Consider the following 21,079-nt stretch of genomic DNA (forward strand, 5'->3'; position numbering starts at 1 on the left):
AGCAAGAAAGACTGGTGTCATGGCATCATCTGGCTCCCTTTATACCCAGCCATCCTAACATCAGGGTATAGCATCCACCAGCTCAGGGAGGAGGGAATTTTTTACTCTGGTAATCGGGCTGACCAAGGGCTTCCAAAGCAGGAAATCCCATAAGTTAGGACTTCAACAGTGAAGCACGAAGAACATCAACCGGTTCCTCAAATAGCAGGTTAAAAGATCTAAACCTTCATAAACAGATAAATAACACTCATTGGTAAGGTAGATTTATATCTCAGCATTTCCACACTTCTGGAAAAACTTCTATATGTTAAGCAGAGTAGCTCCTTTGCTGTCTTCACAGTGTCCCAATTTTTGGTCATTTCTCTCATTATTTTTGCTTTGTTGGGAAGCCTACCATCAGGTAAACCAACTTAAAGTTATAGGTGGGGGACAAGTGCTTACATATATGTATCTTTCAGCTCATGTGAAGTTCCTACATTCCCACCAAAATTATTACCCCTTTGGATGTTTTTAAGGTTGCATTATTCATACCATCAGCTAAGCCAACTTAAGAAAAATTATCTGTGTTGGGTGGACTACATGAAAAGAGACATGGAAGAGCTCTCTGATCATGTGGCCCAGGCAGGTATGACCCTAGCCCTGAGTAGCATCCTGCCTTCGCCCAGAATGATACCACAATATAAGGACAAAATGATTGACTTCAACAATTGGCTAAGCTTCTGGTGTCATTCAAAGGGGATCCAGTACCTATCTGCCTGGGATGATATGATCAACAGACCATGATGCTTTACCAGAGATGGTCTGCACCTGTCGCCCCTGGGATTCAGGTTACTGGCTAAGGCTCTTGCCACCCCTATAGTGCCTTTTTTAGGCAAAGTTCAAAGGACAAAACCACCACTGTAACAGGTACAAGCATGCAAAATCTGAAGGTAATGCTATTCAATGCTGGAAGTCTAAACCTCAAAATGCACTCTCTCGAGACACTCCTAAAAATGAAGAACATCAATATCTGTGCAGTAACTGAGACCTGGTTCAAGGCTCCAGAGAGCACCCCTGCAATACCAGGCTACAACTCTTACCACACTTTTCAGCCACCAAACCAGGACCGAACCACAGGAGTCGCAATATTCACCAAGGATATTCGCACCACCAGGCTAGTTGCCCAACACAATGCGTCTGAAATTCTCCAGGTACAACTAACACTAGGTAAGACTGCAATCCAAACTGTAGCTTGCTACAGATCCCCCACCATACCCCAAGATTCTCACTACACCTTTCTAAACATACTGAAAAATATTAAGATAGAACCAAAATCCTAATACTGGGTGATTTTAACTACCCTGCCATTAACTGGGAAAACTACTCGTGTACCAACAGCTTTGCCCAACTGTTCTTGGAATTCATAAATTCCAACGCCCTGGATCAACTAATCCAAAGTCCCACCAGGGGCTCCAATATCCTAGACCTGGTCATTACCAACATGGGAAATCGATGCTCCACACCTATGGTCACCCCCTTGTTAGTCAGGTCTGACCATAAGCTAATCACCCTTAACATCCACATCCCACCCCCCAGTAAGGAAACCTCCATAAAAAACTTCTCCAAAGCCAACTTCATGCTACTGAAGTCAGAAGTGACAAACTTCATGACACCCATGCAGACGGGAACTGAAAGTTCAACTGCTGGAGATAAGAAAAATGTATAAAGATGAACTTGCCAAACATTAGGGAGTACATGTAAAACAAAAGCTGGAAACAGACATTTAAAAAAGCGGCCATATGTAATAGGTGGGAATAATGACTTATCATAATGGCAACACTTTCCATATTATCTTGGAATGTGAATGGCCTCACAGGTATAGACAAAAATGAATGGATATTTAGTTATATTAAGAAATGCAGACTGCAAGTAGCAATGCTACAGGAAACACATTTGGAAAAATCTGAGTATTTGAACTTGATAAAGATAAAGGATTTCTGGATGGATATTAAGCAGAAAATCAGAGACAAAGGAAAAGAAGAGTAGTTATATTAACTGCTACAGGAACTCCAATAGTGATAGAATAGGGAAAAAAGATAATAATGGCAGATTTGTGGTAGGGTAAGGGGCTACTGGCAAGGGAGAAGGATTACACACTTGGCATGTATTTACATTCTAGCTAAAACTGCTATTATGGAGCTTAAAAATTTGGGACAAATAATCAGCTTTCAGCAATGAATATTACTTATAGGTGGAGGTTTAACTCTGATTTGTAACAGTAAAGATATACCTGGGTAAAAATAAAGGGAAAATATGACAAAGCAGGGTAGAGTTTTTGAAGACATTTATGAAAATATTTGGCATGAAAGATGTGAATTCAATAGAAGGAACTCAGAGAATTTACATATTATTCCCCAAGGTACAATAACTGGGCTAGACTAGACAGTAATTATATTTCACAGGAACTGGTACATTTAATTGGGAGTTTTGACACACATCTAATAACTATTTCCGAGCCAGTAATAACTAAGATGAAAATGCAAGGTAATGAAGTAAAATTGAGACACCGGTGCTTAAAAGAGAAGGATTTAAGGAATTGGTTAGGGGAAGTAATTTAGGAGTTATTAAGGTAGATAGAATAGCTAGTAAGTGGGATAAAATGAAAGTGGAGTTTAAAAATACGGTTGAAATAAAAGAAAAAGATATGGTTTAGAAGCAATACAAATTATTTAGGAGGCTGACAAAAGTTAAAGTATTACAGAATAAGGGGACTTCTACTGAACAAGAACAGGCACAACTGCAGACTGCTAAACAGAAAATAATGGATTACCTGGATAATATGGATGAGTTTAAAATGTTTGCTGTTACTGATAAGTCTACAGCAAAAAAACTTTTAGCACAATGACTTAGGAAACAGAACGTAGAAATGGTTGTTGCCAAACTTAGTGAGTGTATCTCAAGAAAAATAACCAGAGATCCTGTAGAGGTATTAGAGAAATGGGAAAATCAAGAAAAAACACAAAAGGAAATATTTACGTAAGGCTTAAATATTCCATGCTTAGAGGAAGATGAGGCTCTACAATTAACAGTTAAGATAGGAGGAGAGGAAATAAAAACAGTGATGTATAATTAATCTGCAGGAATGTCTCCAGGAATAGATAATATTCTGGTGGAAGTTTAGAAGCTAGCAGGGAAGAAAGTCATAGCTAGTGATTGGGATAAAATGAAAACGGAGTTTAAAAATAGAGTAAAATAAAAGAAAAAGAGATATGATTAAGAAGTAACAAGAATTTATGAGTGGAGTAATGTATACTCTGATGCAATAATAAGGTTAATTAGGTGGAAAGATTAGTGAATGGAGGCAAACATAAAAGTGGGAGGGTTCATCTCTGAAAAGTTGTATCTGAACAGAGGAACCAGGCAGGGGTGTCCTCTTTCTTCTTTTCTATTTGTGTTATACTTAGAACCACTGGCAAAGAAAATAATGGGATCATAAATTCAAGGATATAATTGGTATGGTAATCAAGAAAAGTATGTACCTGATAAAACCAGAAAAGGACATCTCAATGTAATAGAACATTCTGAGACAGTTGTAATGTTTTTTTTTTTTTTTTTGAGATATAAACTTAAGATAAAACAAAGACTATAACTGTAAATTATGTACCCACCCATGAATTGGTTTAGCAATATTTATGGGGACATGATAAAATGTTGTATTTAGGAGTATGGGTTAAAATGGTGGGAAGAGAATAAACAAAAGATAATATAAAAACTGAGAAAATGGAAGTTCTTGTCTACAGATAGTGATAGCAAGATATAAGCAGTAAAATGTTTTTAGTCATTTAGTTTTATACACAGGTCAGACATATTTTATCAATCAGAGGAAAATTGTGAATAGTAATTAATAAAAAGTTTAAAGGATTTTATCTTGAAGGGAAAAGAGCAAGAGCCAGCTGTGATACATTGATCCTTCCAATAAAAGAAGGTGGTTTAGAATTACTTGACTTGAAGGGATATTTTAGAGCTACAGTTAAGGTTCTTATGCATAACACAAGAAGACAGCTATAATTCAAAGTGGCAAGGGATGATGATGAAACAAGTGGAAATTCAAGGAAATAAGGAGAGAGAGAGAGGGATTTTGGATGTAGATCCTTAAGCAGACTAACAGTCGTACAGAATATTATATTCATAAAGTAGTAGAAAATATGGTTAGAACTAAGCCAACATGGGAATGGAGAAAGGGTACAGAGAATAGGCAAGTGAGTGCTGGAATCTACTGAAGGAAGCTAGCAAAGGAGCCAAGGTATTGGGAACAAATGATTAGAGAGAGGAAGGTAACAGAATGGGAGAGACCAAGAAGATATCTGGGCTGCAGGCTAGAGTCTGTGTTCCCTATCAAGGACTGATATCAGAGTATAGGCAAGCAGAAAGGGATGTGTGAATCCTGAGTGAAAGACCTGCACTGGTTAAGTTTTTAGTTGAATCTAGAACAGAAGCTGCTGTTAAAAAGGGATAATTAGTAGGGCATATAAAATATTGAACAATAACTATAGGAATTGATTACAGGAGGTCAGAAAAGACTGAGAAGAGAGATTAGACAAGCAATTCACAAAGAAACAATGGGAGGACATATGTATGGCTCCCAAATATGCAACAAAGTCTAGAATATTTAGGATTTTTGCTTGAAGCGTTTCATAGGTACTTTTATATCCCAAGTAGACTCCAAATATTTTTTCCTCAGGTAGATGGCAAATGTTGGAGGTGTGATGGGGGAAAAAAGAGGTATCTGGCAGCATAATGTGTTGGCACACTTTAAAAATTCCCCTAAAGAGTACTCTGTCAGGAATAGTAGGTGAGCAATTGAGTGTAACTAAGGAAATGATGTTTTGAGCTGGGTTACAGGATCTGAATTGCCCAGACATAATAAGGCCTTGTTAAGTTCAATTCTAGTGGTTGCCAAAAAAGCAATTACTAAAAATTGAAATCAAAGTCTAAACCAATCCTACTTTAAGTAGTGAATATTGTAAAAAAAAAAAATAAAAGAACAGAAAGTGATATCGTTAGAAAAGGGTAAGAGCAAATTACATAGAAAAAGTGGAAATTTTTGGAACAATGCACGCAGAAAAATGTTTTGCAGGATGAATGTGGTTTAAGAGAAGGCAGAAAGTGAATACATTATGTAATGTTGGATTGATTATATTGTATAGAAGACTATATGTGATGTATATTGTTTGTAAATGTGAATTTGTTAACATGGTTTGACTACTTTTATATAAATGTTAAGTTTGCCTATGTCACAAGTGATTTCAAAAAAAATGTTTAAAAAATTATTGTTGTTTTGTCTATTTTGAGCCTATGTTAATTAGAAGGCAGTATATATGTTTGTGAAACTTTGTGTTACTTATATTCCAGTGCCCTTATGTGGACTCATTCATCTACCAATAGTCAAAGCAATAGCCAATAGCTCTGAGTCAGAGTAAATTTATATTAGTCTATTATTTACAGATTTATTGTTATAGTGACTAACTTGCACAGCTAAATTTCAACATAAAGCTGAGAAGAAAAAAGGCTCTGTTCTGCAAACTGCTTACTAGAGTTAATCAGCACACAATGAGCACTTCAGCACATACCTGTCAACTTCTTAGCACAAGAAAACTGAACAAGGACAATAATATTGGGGAGACAATGGTCCACAAATAGGGGCATACTTTAAATATTGCTTTTAGAAACTGACAGAATAACAAGTTTTCCATTGGTGTGTATTTTCCAAAGGATATGAAGTTTGAAACTTAAATATGTCATTTAGTGACTTCAATCCTCACTGATTTTCCAGAAGACCAAAAATATGTGGCAAAAATATGGACAGCTGAGAAGTAAGCTTCTGCACTTAATACAGGGTCACAAATGGAGTAGTGGCATTCATTTATGAAGTTGAAATGTCAAAGTTGCTTCATAAATAAATATCAAAAAGTGTCTCCAGCACCAAGAAAATGAATGAATAAATATATGAGTGAATAACACTCTCTGAATGATTTTACAGTGTTTTAAGGCCATGACCTACAAAGTGCTAAAACGATAAACCAGCTTGAGCTACTACATAGACTTTTTTAAACATAAAAAAACATATTTACTAAAGCATCACTCATGACATAGGCAATCATATATTTACATAAATGAAAACAAACCATACATTATACATCACTTATAATCTTCTAGACAGTCATTGTCAATCAAGCATTACATAGCTCATTCCATTTCTGCCTTCCCTTAAACCTCATTCCTAATCCAAAACATTATTCTTCATGTATAGTTCCCACAATTTCCATTTTTTCTATGTAATTTGCTCCTACCCTTTTCTAAAGATCCCACTTCCAGTTCTTTTATCAATGTGTAAGTGCTTTTTTGGCAACTACCAGAATTAAACTCAACAAAGCCAAGGCAATTCTGATTCTGTATCACAGCTCAAAAAATAATTTCCTTACACCAATTTGCTCACACAGTATTTCTGACAGAGTAATCTACAGGGAATTTTTAAAGTCTGCCAAGTCATTACACTCCCAAAAAATATGTTTCCAATTATTTCTTTTTTCACCATCACACCTCCAACTTTTACAATCTACCTGAGGAAAAATTCTTTGGAGTCGGCTTGGGGTATTAAAGTATCTATGCCAACGCTTCCAAGTAAAGATTCTAAATCTTCTAGACTTTATAGCATATTTGTGAGCCACACAGCTACTACAGAGTCTTCATCAGTTTATTTATTTGACATTTTGGAGGTTCTAGTATTATTGCTGCTTTAATTAAAGGGATATAAAATCATTCACAGCATGTTATTCATTCATTTTCCTGGTGCTGGAAGTGGCTTTTTGACATCTTCAGAGGTTTTCCTTGCACAGAAGCAGGAGGAATTTCATGCAATGTTTTTGCTTGGACTGGGAACTTTATAATGAAATGCCACTACTGCACTCCCACAACATTAGCACCTGCCAATCATGCCCACTGAGAGCTCGTGTTTGGGTAGCTACCTCCTTGACTTCTACTTAGCCACATCTGTGACCTACTGTCTCAGAAAGTTAATTGCACATGAATTTCTGCTGCTGAGTCATAGTGTAGCACCTCTTTAAAAATGGAATTAAGCAATAGCAGACAACAGTTTAAAAGAATGGTCGCTTAAATGACTAGCTGAAAATGTCATACCGAAATTCCACACAGTTAAAAATCAATTAGTTAAAAGGGGCAGGCAAACTATTTTACATTAAAATAGACTGTAACATATAATTATCATACATAAAGTACTACATCTAAACTTCAAACTGCAAAAATGCAGATGCCTATTTTATATAAACAAAAAGGCAGTAGGGGTTCACATGGTATAGATCTTACCACATTGCCCTGGATAGCAAGGTACTTACCACATTACCCTGGCTAGCAAGGTACACACCATTTCATTTGACCTTGTGCTTCACAGCACCCCGAGTGTGAGGTAATATTTGTATCATATGCACACCCCCTTACATGTTACTGCATATATATCCATCTTTATATATGTATACATATATATTTGTATACATAGATGAATAACTTTCCATTGAAAGTGTCTTTTTAGCGAAAAGTTAGAAAGCCAGAACAGCTGCTTGAAAACCAGCTTCTTGAATCTTACTGGTTTTCTCACACTGCAATAGGGTTACAGTGGGGATCAGGGAATTTGCCATTTCCTCAATACAGTGTGATGTTGGAGTTGGTATATATAATTAGCAGGGGGTGTGGGGGTTCAGGGGAGGCTTGTTCCCCTCTCACAAAAACATTTTTATCTTTTATCCTTTGTGGATCAATGTTATTTGCTTTTAACATTTGAGGTTGATGAGTTATGTACCAATGTTTCTGCAAGTAACCAAGTAGTTATGCTTTCATATATCTATCTTTATATATATATATATATATATATATATATATATATATATATATATATATATATAAGTTCATAGGTAGGTACTAGGCTATTGGCCCAAGGGCCTAAGTAAGCACCATTCAAGAAAGTTATTTTCCTGTGCACATGTCGAACAGAGCCACAGGAGTGATCCCTGGGGTGTATTTCCTATTTCCCATCCACTCATCAAGATTTTTCTTGAACAGTGCTAATGAGGAATTTTTCTTGAGATAGATGGGTTACTTGTTCCAGAGTATGGGAAGTCTCTGTGACAGGAATCTATCCCTCTAGCATGTCCTGTTTATTGTGGTGACAAGGTTTGGTCCCTAGAGCATGTAGCTCGGAGGGATTGGGATTTCTTTAGGTGTAGCATGTCCAACAGCTCCAAGTTTGCTATAGCTTTATATGTTAGGTAGAGATCACCTCGGAGTAGGCAATATGCTACGGAGTAAAGCTGGGGTTTTTTTGAGAAGGTCAGGGTAGGGCATCTGTTTGAGGCCAGTAATCCACTTTGTGAGGTACTTCTGTAGCCTTTCCAGCTGCTGCAGATGTCTTGTGAGGTACATTCCAAAAGGGGTGTTGTACTCTATAATGGGTCTAATGAGTGTAGAGTAGAGGGAAAGAATAACTTCTTTTTTCCTGGATGAGAACCCTTTTGTGATGAGGTGTGCCATGTACAAGGATTTCCTGGCTACTGTGGCAATGTGATTATCAAAGGAGAGACTACTGTCCACCTGGGTCCCAAGGTCTCTTATCACACATTTGGCGTTAAGTAGACTGCCGTCTATGTGGTAGTTCATGGGTACAGAGTTTTTACCAAAGGGGTGACAATGCACTTTTTGGCAATGAGCTTGAGGCCATGGCTCTGATACCAGACATGTGTCTCAGTGAGGCCCTTCTGTAGGATGTCCACATCATTTGGGGACTCTACTATGGCTCCTAGTTTGCAGTCATCTGCGAAATTCATTAGCCAAAGGCCTTCTGTGTTTTATATATATATATATATATATATATAATATATATATAGATATGGGTCTTCTTCAAAATAGACCATATGACTGAAGATTTGAAACTTTGAACCATTTAAATGGAGATTGCCGTACAGTACAGAACAGTATAGTTACTGTTTTCCTGACTGTAGTGCAATCTCGGAAATGGTATAGTTAATTAGCAGGGGTGTGGGAGCTCCCCATGTGGAGGGGTGCAGGGGGCTTGCCTCCCTGCAAAAATGTAAAAAAAAGATTATTTTGTTTTTATTTTTTTATTTACATTTCAAAGTTTCAAAACTTTGATCTTATGATCTTGACCAGAAGAAATTTGAAGTTTTGAAGTTTTGAAATTTAGAAGTAGACATGTATATATATATATATATATATATATATATATATATATATATATATATATATATATACATATACGCATATATCTATATGTCTAATCTATATCTATATATCTATCTATATCTATAGCTATATATCTATCAATATATATATATATATATATATATATATATATATATATATATATATATATATATATATATAGGTTCCTATCAGTTGATCGAGTTTTCAGAAACTCAAACTCCATGTGATTGAGACCATATAATCGAGTTTTTCAAAACTCAAGCTTATGAATGGAGAAAGCAGCCCAGTGAGGATAAGTAAATTTGCCCTTTTCCTCACTGTACTGTGATCTCAGAGTTGGTATATATAATTTGGAGGGGGATGCAGAGGGGCTTGCCCCCCTGCAAAAATGGGAAAAAAAGTAGTTTTTTGTGGTTTTTTTTTATGTTTGAGTTTTTGGAAACTCGATCATATGCTCTCTTCCATATTATTTTCGAGTTTCCGAAAAGTCAATCCTCTGACATACACCCATATATCTATATATATCTATATATACATACACACACACACCAAACAATAGGGAAAACCAGTTGTACAGGAATGATAACAGCATATGATGTGCTCAAATAAACTGTTGTCATAAATACTAATGTAAGATCCATGTTAAAGATCACCTTGCATTCTTATTAAAAATGAGAAAACAGGATTCAAGCTGGTATTGCTTGCTTAACCCACAGTTTATTATGTAAAAACAAAAGATGAGCACTTTCACTCTAGCCAGAGCTTCATTAGATCCAAGTTATGCATATAACAAGTAATGTATACTTTTCAATTTACCATATAAAAAGCCACGCAAGTTACAATGAGGTCAATAATCCAAGAGAATATAAACAGATCACATTCAGTGACAGTGACAGAACACTAGTACATACGTAGCTTGCGTTTTTATTGTGACTGGTGCTGTATACTCTAAGTAAGTACAAAACCACTGTGTATTTGTTAGTCAGTCTGATGGGTATAGTGACAAATAACAATGTAAACATCTAGTCCTCTATTTATGTTATATTTCTATAGTAAACAATAATCAAACAGGTGGCAGTGGGATTCACTTCTGTGTGAAGTATTGTAATGCTTGACGGGAGGAGTACGGTGCTTATTTGAACTCAAAAAAACAATTATGCTGCTAATGGCACATTTCCTAGAAGCTCTCTTCACCCTAGAGAATGCTGACATCTGTGTGGTCACTGAGACATGGTTTAAAGCCACGGAAAGCACACCAACAGTGCAAAGTTATAATGCCTTCCTCGCATTTAGGCCAGCTACTGCACAGACAGAGACTAAAGGTGGAGGTGTCTAGATTTACATAAAAAATAAATATACCTCAATGCTGGGCAAACAGGGCAATACACTTGAGCTTCTTTGTTTTCAAATCACCATAGACAAAATCCAATACCACTTCCTTGAAAGCTATAGGTCCCTCTTTGTGAGCCAGGAAACCAATACCATGTATTAAACTTACAGGAAACACTCATCATCCAACCCAATAGCATATTCATGGGCAACTTTAATTATCCCACTGTTAACTGGGGATCCTATATGACACCAGATGTACAGGCACACGGATTCCTGGATTTTGTAAACGCAAATTACCTGAACCAGAATGTCAATACACCATCTAGGGGTGCAGCCATACTGGATCTGTTCTTAACTAATATGCGAGAGTGCTGCACACATCCCTACTGTAATGTCCTCCCTGGTAAGGTCAGACCACAGAAAAGTGGTAAAAATGGTTAAAGTAAAAATAAAACCTGGACCCCCAGCTAACCCTGGAATATTCAGGAACTACTCTAAGGCTAACTTCCTGCTATTCATTGATAACCTGGCAAAATTTCAAGCCCCCATTAAACATGAGAACACTGCTGCCTATGCAGAACTGTTCATAGAAACCGTATACAAGCATGCTAATAGCTTAACTGAGGCAGCTGTACTCACCGGAAAGAAGTACAGAACTAACTCAAAAAACAAGCGACCACGGTGGATGCACAAAATCAATAGGCTGTATAAACAGAAGGAAGAAAATCATGACAACAATTAGGAGGTGCAGCACCCAGGAGGATAAAACTCTCAAACTTAACAAACAACTCAGAGGACAAATAAACTCTACCAAAGCAAAACTTGAAGTAAATTTGGCCTCCTAGACCAAGGACAACCACAAAGCTTCCTTTAGCTAAGTCCGCATCCTCAAAGTCAATACACAATTTTGTGCAGAGCTCATTGTAAATAGACTCACCTATACTGAGACAGAAGATATAGCAAATCTACTGGCCAACAAATTCATCTCCACCTTTACCACTCTCTCCCCCTCAAACTTTCCTCAGGAAATACTATCAAATATAATTCCCCCTGCTATCACTAGGGAACAGGTCCTTAATGCACTCTCTAAGGCCAAGAACACTGCATCAATGGGCCCAGATAATATCCCAGGATACTTTCTAGATAGCATGAAACATGACCAATCAGGCTATCTGAAACTACTATTTAACTATAGCCTCTAAACAAGCTTTGTGCCTCATGAATGGAGAACAGCAACAGACATCCCTCTGCACAAAGGTGAGCCATCTACAGACCCTGGAAACTACAGATTCATAAGTCTTACTAGTCTCATATGCAAAGTCATGGAAAGAATTATCTTATAAATGACCAATACTGATAATGCAAACCTCCAGACACTGGACTCAACCCAGTTCAGTTTTGTCAAGGGCAGGTCATGCCTACTCAACCTGGTGGACTTCTTTGAGAAGGTCAGCAAAGCAATGGATGAGGGCAAAATGGGTCACACCTTGATCTAGCCAAGGCATTTGACACAAAACCCCACTCGGGCACTGTTGACAAACTCAAGAGGTTAGGTACAAACCCTTATGTCACTCAGTGGATAGCTAACTGGCTCACAGACTGGACCAGGAAGTTAGAATTGAAGAGTCCACATCTTCAAAAAGGCCAGTCACAAGTGAAGTCCCTCAGGGATCGGTCCTGGGACTGCTCCTTTTTGGCATTTACTTCTCTGAAGTAAAGGCCTATGTCATTGGCCTCTGGCTGACTAAATTTGCAGATGGTTGCAAATTAGGAGCCGTCATTGAATTCCACACCAACACAGATGCTCTCCAGGAAGGGCTGACACAGACATACAACTGGTGTCAGAGCCATGGACTAAAACTAAATGCCAAGAAATGCATAATAGTATCCTTTGGAAAGTCATCCACACCTGATAACTATCATATTGAAAACAATATACAATATATACAATAATATTATTATATTAAATATTAAAAATATACAATAAACATATTGAAACTGACCCAGTATTGAGGGACCTAGGGACACACATACACAGTTATCTAGTCTTTGACCATCACATGTTTACATTAGTGAGGAAATCATTCTATGTTGCACAACAAGAAATTCATCCCTGGTTTGGTGACTATGTCTCTAATGGACATAGACAGCCTGTAAATGGTTCATCTGCCAGGCCCTTGCTTGTAAAGGTTTCATCTCCCAAGCCCCTGCTTACACTTATCAAGGGTACCAGAACTTGTCAAGGATTTGGGATGCATGGCTAGGCTTAAAAAGGCTCTTGTGGTCGTTAGCCTAGTAAATACCTATGAACATAATCCTAGCTTTTGACACCAAGAATCTAGTTTCTAAATAATGCGGTGACATCTGACATTAAGGCTGTACCACGTTTTTAGATGAATATATTAAAATATGTTAAAACATAGTCTGTTTTGTTTGGCTTCCACAAAATCTGTCAACAACTTCAGCCCATATTATTAGACACTACTGAAACCCATGCTTGCTATGTATATGTGTATATGTACAAACACCTATCTATTTTTTATTGTTTATTTTATTATTATTTTTTATTTTTTATTTTTTATTATTTCTCAATTTACAAAAAAATAATAGTATATTTATCAAATTAGTTTTTTGTTTGCATGATATGAAAAAATTCATGAAAGTAATTTTTTAATTTTATCTCACAAGCATGGGTTTCAGTAGTGTCTAATAATATGGGCTGAAGTTGTTGACAGATTTTATTTGCAGTAATTAGTCCTAGGCTATTGTGCATCAATGTTAGTAGTATATACAAATAGGTACATATTTATTTCATTTTTTATTTTATTTTTAGTTTTATATATATATATCTTTAAGAAAATGTTGATTGTGTAGTTTTAGTCAAATATTTACCTTAATTAATTAATTGAATGATTGTTTCATGTTTTGCACCTTTTTTTGTATAAAAGGAAAGTGCTGTAGTAAGTTTTTTATTCTGAGGAAGGCTGCCGTATTGTGAGCCGAAAAGCGCTTTAATAAATTTCTTGTTGGATTTACCTGGTGTTCCTGTGCTGACTGTCGTGGACTTACTATTTTGTTTTTGATCTTGTTTGTGTAATTTAGGTTTATTTGTTTGGCTTCCACGCTAAGTTAAAAATTTGCATATCACCTACGGGTTACTTGTTTAGACAGTTCACTGTGACAGTACAATAATTCATTTACATTGGAATATTTATAATCGTTCCTTCACATTTTTATGAAAATAACTCTGCAACTATTAGTAAAAAGTAATCTTAGCCCCAATACATGATTATGAAAGAATGATGTACTTATGTCTTATACTTAGAGTTAATATACTGGGCACTGGTAAGCAATATGGCATGACAAAGAGTATATATGACCAGCTCAAATGTAGTCTTTATCTTTTAATATTTTTTTATAAATATCATTCCTGAACTGTGGGGTATTACAGGATACATATAACATATAACATAATTAATTAGCTACAGTGAAAGAAAGTCACTGCTTATGATTGATACGCCTGAAGGCCCTGCAGCCAGGGTGCCCTGCACAGCAACAATACAGATGTATGGACAATGGAGATACGAAGCTCGCTTGTCTAACCTTTTTTGAATGGCAGTTATTTTTAACTTGCTTATCTGTCATTGTGCTGAAAGGTATATTATGTGTATTGCCATTCCATATGAATCAAAGTTTGCAGGCAGAATCGTAGATATTAATATTAACTTGAAACACAAACACTGTCTACTTTCAGTTCATTTTGTTATGTTTTATAGCCTCAGTCAGACTAACAAAGAAGTTTTGAAGTGGTTTTATTCAGACTACGGCTTATAATTAGTGTAATGTGACATCTACAGTTATAAATAATGACACAGTTATACCACTTCTGGTATGTGAACATATTTATTATTTAATCTTTATAAACAGGTCTTTATTTTATGAATCCTGAAATAGCAAATTCAAAGAATGGCTTTCTTACTTCAGACAATGGGTACTTGATTTTTAGTTTTGTGTATTAATTGCATCACTGATGCACAGTGCTGCAGTGGTGCAGCGCTAGCATTGTTGCCTTACAGCAAGAGGTTCTCCCATTTGATTCTCGGCTGGAGTGCGGGGAGTGCCTTCTGTGTGGAGTCTGCATGTCCTCCCTGCGGTTGGGTGGGCATTCGAAAGACATGTGTAAATGGGCATGCCTTCGTTGAAGGTTGAATGTCGAGCTGGCACCTCGGCATTTGTCAAAATCTACTGCCAATCATTAGCAGACCGAAGTTCTGCTGTGGTGACCCCTAACAGGGAAAAGCCGAAAGACAACAACAACAGCTGATGCACACATCTGCAATAAAAAGACCTTAGGTTAATTGAGTTAGATTCAGTTCTGCCAAATGCACACCAAATGTCTTCCTTTTTGTGTAGTGAAGTATAGAAAGGTTACTATTTGTTAGCATTGTTTGCTCATTTTGTTATTTTCAGCATTGAATTTTAGTTTTTTCAGTGTAATTCTTTCTACTGCTCATACAGTGTGCTTGGGGTGCACCTGATACACAGTTATTGGCTAGATTACTACAAAATATATCAGGGGAATGAGCCATTGTTTGCCCAATGACATCATGTGATTTCTAAATGTCACTCTATGCCTATGAGAGTTCACAACACAGTCCTTCAAATCACAAGCATTCACTCCTACAGTCTGGAAAGCTGCCTGTTACATACAAAGCATCTTTTTTATGATACAAGCCTCCAGATTCTCCTGGCATGTGGGGTAATGCACCCCCCCCCATACTTCCCAAACTTATATACTTCATCTTCACAGTTGCAGAGTACTGAGAAAGGGAGACTGGCTCTAAAATAGTGCATAGTGGTTTCAAGCAAAGTCTAGCACAAGTGAGCAAATGATTTCTGAGATTTTGACTCTAGGGGATACACATGGAACCATCATTATACACTGCATGATACCTTTTAAGCCTGCCTTTTCTGCTTACAAGCTTAAGCTTTCAAGACTCATGTGTAGGGATGGTGTAGTTTTTATTGTCCTAAATTGTAAAACATTTGGTAGCATAATATCTGACATACTAAAAGAGCTGTGACTTGGTTTATTTGCCCTTCATAGGTAAATACTAAGCTATAAGTCTGCAGACTATTACAGTCCTAGCCAATAACCATAGGTGAGAATCAAACTCTGCACTTTGCATCTTTGAAGTAAAGACCTCAGGATTTATTAATCTTCCGTGTAAGACTAGATTAGTCTTACATGGAAACGCCAGTCTAAGAGTATGACGGCAGCGCGCCATGCATATTAATGAGGGCACGCTGCCTCAACTCTAAAGCTTACACGAAGCGTGGACGAGTGTAGGGGGCGTGTCAGACTGCCGAGCAGTCAAAAATCCATGCCCCTGCACTAACAAAACAAAAGAAATGTCGAGTTACATGAGCGAGTCTGCTCACATGTGTACATTGTAACACTACACTCCCCCATATGATAAACCTCGTACAAATTTAAAAATTAAAAGAATTTTTTTTTTTGTTTTATTTCCGATATAGCTGCCCGTATTTGTGCGTGTTTGTGTGGGATTGCCCATTGCTTAGCTACAGTTAGCAGCTTGGACACCGAAGAGGATAATAAGAAAAAAATATGCAAATTAAGCAAAATAGCGATAGTGGTTAGAGCCTTCGCACAAAGAGGAGGCATTGCCGATTTGAGTCCCACTACTGCACGTTCCATTTTGTGTGGGAAATCTGTATACAAAAATATTTCCTGACATTTATCATGTATAAGTTTTGTAAAAAGCATTCAAATGTTATATGTAGTAGTGAACGAATTATATATATATATATATATATATATATATGAAGGTGAAATGGTTATGCATTCTGAAGCATGAGTAACTTATTTTAAGCAATATAAAGCACTGCTAAGCACATTTTAGCAGTATTTAGCATATTTAAAACCAATGGCTCGTAGCTGAGCAGCACATTAACAAGCGCAATGTATTTGCGCGTAGCTGCACACCTCACTACCCAGCGCAAATACAACTTATTTGCACGTAGCTGCGCACCGCACTAACCAGCGCAACGATGGGCAACATCGAGCAATGTTGGGCAACGTTGGGCAAAGTCGGGCAAAGTTGAGCAAAGTTGGCTAAACGTGGCCACACCTCCTTTACTGTACCATAAACATTCAGGTCTGGCCAGTAGGAAAATAAAAAGCAGTGACAGGGCTCGAACTCAGAATACTGTGCACTACAGTCACAGTACATACCCACTAAGCCATGACAACATTTCATAACCATACACTTTCAACAGACACATATCTGTCAAAGGAATATTAAACATTGCTAACATCAGCTAAGCAGGTGTGCCTACAGCTGAGTTTTTTTCAAAAATGGCCAATCACAAATAAGTGTGGGAAATGAGGCATATTTAAGCTCCACAGGCAGGAATACTTGCCATAACTGGTTGTAGCTCCCTTCTGCAGTCACCATGGCCAGTGTTGGAGAAGGCACTCGATTTCGAGTGCAACGCTGGGACACTGAGGAGACCAAAGTAATGGTATGGCTCCTTGTCCACAATCATGAGGAAAGACTCCTGCGGGGCCAGTACCAGGGCACCCAATATAAAACGGAGGCCTGGAACAGTATAGCTCGTGATCTCACCAGTGCCACTGGTGTTCCTCGGACTGGTGAGCAGGTCAGGCACGATTATTCTGACCTGAAGCGACGTAAGGAGGATCAACTAGACCAGTGGATCCAGGAGTCCCGTGCGATGCCTAATGCCCCAGTACTAAGTAAGTACCCATTGTATTAAGTAGTTAAGAATTGCTATGCTTGTCTATACTATGGAGAGGTATGTCTCAATATCACTGCATTTACTTCACAGCTGCAGGTGTCCAGGCTATGAATCAGCAAGCCCATGAAGATAGGTTGCAAAGGCTGTGTCATCAGGCAGGTTAGTAATTATTCTGCAGGTACTGTTATATAAAATAAATGAGAGAGCCTTCAAAAAGTGTTTTAACCCAATAAATAAAGGTGTAATAATCCTTTAATAAATGTATAATTCCTGAAGTGCGTCTGTGTCATTTTTTTTATACGTTGTTGTACTGTTGCATTTTACAAATAGTACTGTTGAATTAAGCAGTGTTAACTCACACTTGAGTAGGCCCATATAACGTGGATGAAGGGAGTGCCAGTAGCTTTTATGCATATTTATAGCCCTCAACTGTTGGTTCATGCCCAGCATGTACAGGTTAATCTGGCACATGAGTAGCTTGGTATTTTGTTCCCCAGAAATGTCAGTGTGCTGCCAGTAATGTAGGGAGCTGTTAACATATAACTGATACTTTCACCTGAACATATCTAGACAATTATATTAAAGTAGAGCTGTCAGTGCACCATCTTAGCAGTAGTGTGTATGAGCAACTCTCAAAATATGTAGCAGTAACATCTGCATCTTGGACAGTTTATATGTAAGATACAGCTCATGTATATAATGATCTAGCAAAATCCAATTGCACAATATAAGGACATTGGGTAGTGTAATAATACATGTACGGGACATATAACTGCAGTTAATAGGAATGTAGTGAAAACTAGAAGGATATATAAGTTGTTAATTGAGCTATCCTTTTCCACCCTACTGTATGTGCATAAAAAATGCAATTCCACACCTCAGTCGGTATGTCTAATCTCAAAACATTTGTTGGGACATATCTCCTACTGGTTTATAAATATTTGCATTTATTTCTATGTATATGCCCTGTTAAAATACCACAATATTGGTGGCTTGTTGCCATCAATTCAACCTGCATGCTGTTGTAATGTCCACTATTGTTCTATATATGCGTGTGTTATGCTTGCTTTTCAACTGTTGAAAACCTGGTGTGTTAGGTTAATGGGAATACTTCTGCATGCTGTTATAACTAACTGGGAATGCTGTTGACTGTTACTAACCTATATCTTTATTAAACCCTCCAAAACATAGTTTGCATGGGCAGGCTGGTCCCAGCGGACCCACCTGTCCCACCTCAGCTGGCCATGGCACCTGGCACCAGCAGGTCCAGTGCCCAGCCTGGTACCTCCTCCTCCGTTGGCCCTATGCCATCTTCGGGTGGAAGCACTGCAGGGGATGGGGCTCGCCCCCCCCGTGCAAGCGTGGGTGGAGGAGGGCCACCTATCACCCTTCGAAAGGTCCAGGCTGTGGTGCATAGAGAGATTGAACGCTCTGTTGCAGAACCTCTACGCCAGCTTAAGGCTCAAGTGGTGCAACTCCCGGGTCAGCCTGCCCCTCCTACACAGCCCCCAGCACAGCCACCCTCTGGGATGTGAAGATGCAGTAGTGACTGCTCATGGGTGGGGACCTCAGTCCCACTGTTTCCATCTGTGGGCTCATGGGCTTGCGATTTCCAAACATCCCTCCCCATCAAAGGTGTTCACCCACCACATGTGTCATATACCGCCCCTGTATGCATCTTGTTTGTCTTGTCTGTTTACCTCCCCAACTTACCTCCCCAAATATACCTACTTCTCCTACCCCACATTCCACTCTCACCTGAAAAAAAAAAGGCAATCTGTTCCCAAAAACAAAATTATGCACCATACATAGCTGCCCAGTTTGTACACATGTCCACTGGACACATAAAATGTAATTTAATTGGCATTACAACATACTTTGTTGTCCTCACGCCTCTCTCAGGGGTTGAAAGTTTCATATCTACCTCCAAATTTATTCCATATGCACAGCTGTTGCTGTTAAAGAAATGGGCAGCTATGGACCTTCCCTACACCCGTCTTCCACATCCCAAGCTACTTTCCATACTGTCTTTCCCTCTTTGTTCCCCTTTTTCACCACTTTCCTATCTCCCCATTTTTCTTTTCTTTCAAAGAAATGAGAGCGGCGGTTAGCGGGAGTAAGCACTATTAAGCAGTAGTTAGCGGGTTTGCGCGAGTGTGCACTTGTTTGCACTTAGCTAAGCATTGCTAAGCATCGTGCAAATATATCAAGATGAAAGTCACTAACTACAGAACACAGAGGAAAGAAAAAAACACTTGGTAGAGAAATCCACTTTATATAACAGAGCAAAGCTTTCAGGTAGAACCCTTTGTCAATACTAAAACATAGACATCACATTATCACAGTTTAAATACAGGTCAACAGTCACATGACTAGCAGCCCAATATAATCATGTGACAACATTAATGTAATTAATACAAAAATATAAAACATAATCAAATAGCAATACAGTAATAAAAATACAATAATAAACAAAGATTTTCTAAACCATAGGACATATTAATACGCCTTCTAAACAACATTAAAACATTAAAAGCATATTTCATAATTTAGTATGCTGTATCTTAACCAGTATGGGTTTAAGACTAACCATACTGTTTAAACCTGGAAAAGAATCAGAAGCAAGTCTCAGAATTTTTGTTTATTATTGTATTTTTATTACTGTATTGCTATTTGATTATGTTTTATATTTTTGTATTAATTACATTAATGTTGTCACATGATTATATTGGGCTGCTAGTCATGTGACTGTTGACCTGTATTTAAACTGTGATAATGTGATGTCTATGTATTAGTATTGACAAAGGGTTCTACCTGAAAGCTTTGCTCTGTTATATAAAGTGGATTTCTCTACCAAGTGTTTTTTTCTTTCTTCTGTGTTCTGCAGTTAGTGACTTTCATCTTGATATAGTTGCTGCTTTTTGAGAGTTCATTCAAAGGTCGGTCTTGCAGCCTAGTTAGCCTTGAGATGGTAACTACAAAGACTGTGAACTCTGTTAGGTCTCTTATTACCATCGAGACCAATCCATTATTACAATTTGTTGGTACAACATGTTCTGTTACAGAAAATGTTGACCATGCTGTTTCTGAGAACATTGCTGATTTTAGTAAGAAACTACAGCTACTTGAGAGGAAAGTAAGTGCCTTTAAGCGTTTGCAGTGGTAACGCTTCAGTTTCTTAGCTTACATAGAGAGGGGCATTGTTCCACGAGGGTTTAGAATCCTTAAAATGCCCTCTTATGCAAATACATACCCTAACTTGTTAAAGAAATGGCAGCAGCTTAACATCAAACTGAGCCTGGACTATATGTGCTTAATGAATGATTTCTTTTCTACCATTGAAGAAGATTATAAAAATGAAATTATTTCTCTGGAAAACAGTATTATGGAAATGCTTGCTTTTTGTACAATGTCTGACAGTTATCAACAAGTTTTGGATAGAATGCAGGCGTTTGATAACCGAATGGAAGCAACTAAAAAACGGAAGCTGATACATGATATCAATGATTTCCAGAGAGGTAATATCTTCTCCTGGCCGAAGATAGATCGTACCTCTCAGGTTAATCACAAAGCAGTTCACCATAGAAAAGCATTAGATACACTTGATGAGTTTCAAGATACGACATCAGACTTAATGACTTCAGCACAAGTGGTTACTGCTTCTGTACCCCTATCTACAACGGAACATGAATCT

The 21,079-nt window shown here is 37.7% G+C and overlaps 1 protein-coding gene across 1 annotated transcript in view; it reads right to left on the reverse strand.

Moving 5' to 3' along the window:
• Positions 1–21,079, reverse strand: part of RASSF1 (Ras association domain family member 1) — a 1,450,617-nt gene that overhangs the window by 948,351 nt on the left and 481,187 nt on the right. The gene's annotated exons all lie outside the window — the stretch shown is intronic.

This window comes from Protopterus annectens, chromosome 7.part1, assembly GCF_019279795.1.
Source record: "Protopterus annectens isolate FY-2018-M chromosome 7.part1, PAN1.0, whole genome shotgun sequence".
In the NCBI taxonomy this organism is placed as follows: Eukaryota; Metazoa; Chordata; order Ceratodontiformes; family Protopteridae; genus Protopterus; species Protopterus annectens.